Consider the following 2903-nt stretch of genomic DNA (forward strand, 5'->3'; position numbering starts at 1 on the left):
AAGAAATTGCATATACTGCAGCCAGAATTTGTAGCACAGATTGCTGGATGAAATCACAAACTAATCTGCTTACTTATTTCAAAGCGAGGCACATATTTCAGCCTTGTGGGAAGAAACGGACAGAGTTGACAAAAAGGTTACAGCACCTGGTATTCCCAGGCGGTCTCCCATCCAAGTACTAACCAGGCCCGACCCTGCTTAGCTTCTGAGATCAGACGAGATCAGGCGTACTCAGGCCGGTGTGGTCGTAAGCGAGAAACTATCTCTCGGTGCACTATATAAAGTCAAAGTGAGTGTGATTAACAGCTGTTGCATTTTCACCATGTAGATAAGTATCTTTGTGTCACTCAAAAAGTGGAAGAAATTGCATATACTGCAGCCATAATTTGTAGCACAGATTGTTGAATGAAATACAAACTAATCTTGCTTACTTATTTCAAAGCGAGGGCACATATTTCAGCCTTGTGGGAAGAAACGGACAGAGTTGACAAAAAGCTTACAGCACCTGGTATTCCCAGGCGGTCTCCCATCCAAGTACTAAACCAGGCCTGACCCTGCTTAGCTTCTGAGATCAGACGAGATCAGGCGTACTAGCCGGGTGTGGTCGTAAGCGAGAAACTAACTCTCGGTGCACTATATAAAGTCAAAGTGAGTGTGATTAAATAGCCGTTGCATTTTCACCATGTAGGATAATTATTTTTGTGTCACTCAAAAGTGGGAAGAAATTGCATATACTGCAGCCATAATTTGTAGCACAGATTGTTGAATGAAATACAAACTAATCTTGCTTACTTATTTCAAAGCGAGGGCATATTTCAGCCTTGTGGGAAGAAACGGACAGATATTGACAAAAGCTTACAGCACCTGGTATTCCCAGGCGGTCTCCATCCAAGCAGCCATTCAGCTCCAACCCTGCTTAGCTTCTGAAATCAGACGAGATGGGGTGATGAAGGATTAAGGTTAGGCGTGGGGTTAAGGGGCTGTTATGTTTAGGGTTGGGCGTGGGGTTTGGGGAGAGGTTAAGGTTAGGTATGGGGTTAAGGGAAGGGTTAAGGTTAGGCGTGAGGTTTGGGAGGAGGTTAAGATTAGACATGGGGTTGGGGGAAAGGTTAAGGTTAGGCGTGCAGTTTGAGAAGAGGTTAAGGTTAGGCGTGGGGTTAAGGGGAGGGTTAAGGTTAGGCGTGAGGTTTGGGAAGGGGTTAAGGTTAGGAGTAAGATTGAGGTTAGGGTTAAGAGAGGTGGATGATTTGCTGTGGTCTGTGAGTGTTGGATGAATGGGAGGGAGGGCGGCCAATGTGTTATTTTTAATGGTTCTTAAGAATCGTTTTGAATATCCTCTTCTTCTAAGTGCCTTGAATAGTATATTTATTGCATAGTCCAGGTCTTGCTTGCAAGATGATATCCTGTAGAACCGTATAATTTGTGATTTTATTATTCCCTTAAATGTATGTTTGGGGTGGTAACTGTGTTTATGAAGTAAAGCATGTGTGTCTGTTGGTTTGAAGTAGACTCTAGTGTGTAGTGTTTTCTGTGATTGATTGTTGTTACTGAAAAAACTGTTGTGTCTAAGAAGTTGACTTCCTGCGGATGAATTGTGTATTTAACCTTGATGGATGGATGATGACCGTTGAGAATGTTTATAAAATTTGTGAATAACTGGATGTCGTGGGGCCAGGCTCCTATTATGTCATCTAAAAAGCGGTAATAGAAAGTGGGTTGATATGGACACTTGGTCAGTGCCTCTCTCTCCCATTCAGCCATGTATATGTTGGCGTAAGCAGGTGCAAATTTCTTGCCCATAGCTGTTCCCTCCACCTGCAGGTAATATTGGTCATTGAATAAGAAGTCATTACTAGTCAGGCTGATTTCTAATAGTTGTAATATTTCTTTTTCCGGTCTAGTGTTGTCTGGGTATCTCTTAAAGATGTTTCTAATTGCTTGTATTCCTGTTGCTGTATTTATGTTGGTGTATAGGCTATCAATATCTATCGTGAATATGTGTGTATGGTGTGACAGCCCTGAATTTTTCTGAACCGTCTCAGTGCAGCTCCTTCCAATAGGGCGCTTTCCCTTTAATTCCCAATTAAATAGCCAGCATCAGCTGCGCGAAAGGGGGGTTGTGATGGAGACGTGCATGAGGATGTGTTCAACCCTCAGTTCCGAAGCTTCTCTATTCCGTTTGTTTTGTTGCCGTTAAACGTGTGTTTTGTAGCTTAAGAGAGTTTACCCAGGATCGGATCCACTCTTTGCGTCCCTGGACTACACCTCTCCGTTCTTCGTGGCCTTTCTCCGCTGGAGATCTATTGGCGGATTGGATTGCCTGACTGACCGACTGACTACCACCTTTTTGTATACGGTATTTCATTTGTTTGGATGTGATGTATACTGTGATTTATGTAGTTAGTTGTAGTTGAGGACTTAATTAAGAGTTGATCCGCTTTAAAGTTCTGTGGTAAAGTAATTGTTATATTGATGGTATGTTTAGTACTGGGTTTACGCTACACTGAATGAACGGACAAACATCGCGTGACAGAAGTCATTTGAGTTCACTGAACTCCTTTACCGGGCTGGACTCTTTTTAGGCCCGAGGTACAGGACATTTCTGGAGGAACCAGAACTCATTGTGATATTATTATATATTGGTTAGTAATCATTGTTGTTGCTAATACAACCCACGCAACAGAATATAGTTGTTTTTGAAGTTCTTTCCAATGTTTTAAGGGTTTATGAAAAGTTTATTTCCATCCTGACTTTTACATAAGTCCTTTGTATTGGTGTAGACTTGACGGACCAGATGGGACTCATTCCCACCCAAACTAAAAGGAGAAACTAATGTTTTCTCTGGTAGGCACAACCTACCTGGCACCCCTATAAATAATAACCTCAAGTCAAAACCGTTACAA

General features: G+C 42.2%; 1 non-coding gene and 1 pseudogene across 1 annotated transcript; both read right to left on the reverse strand.

Annotated features, from left to right (window-relative positions):
* Window positions 1–134: 134 nt before the first annotated feature.
* LOC127917582 (5S ribosomal RNA) lies at window positions 135–253 on the reverse strand. Its single transcript, XR_008097556.1, has one exon. It is a non-coding gene; the product is annotated as a 5S ribosomal RNA (ribosomal RNA).
* Window positions 254–493: 240 nt separating this feature from the next.
* Window positions 494–612, reverse strand: LOC127917583 (uncharacterized; annotated as a pseudogene).
* Window positions 613–2903: the final 2291 nt, after the last annotated feature.

The sequence above is a fragment of the Oncorhynchus keta genome, unplaced genomic scaffold (assembly GCF_023373465.1).
Source record: "Oncorhynchus keta strain PuntledgeMale-10-30-2019 unplaced genomic scaffold, Oket_V2 Un_contig_11651_pilon_pilon, whole genome shotgun sequence".
In the NCBI taxonomy this organism is placed as follows: Eukaryota; Metazoa; Chordata; class Actinopteri; order Salmoniformes; family Salmonidae; genus Oncorhynchus; species Oncorhynchus keta.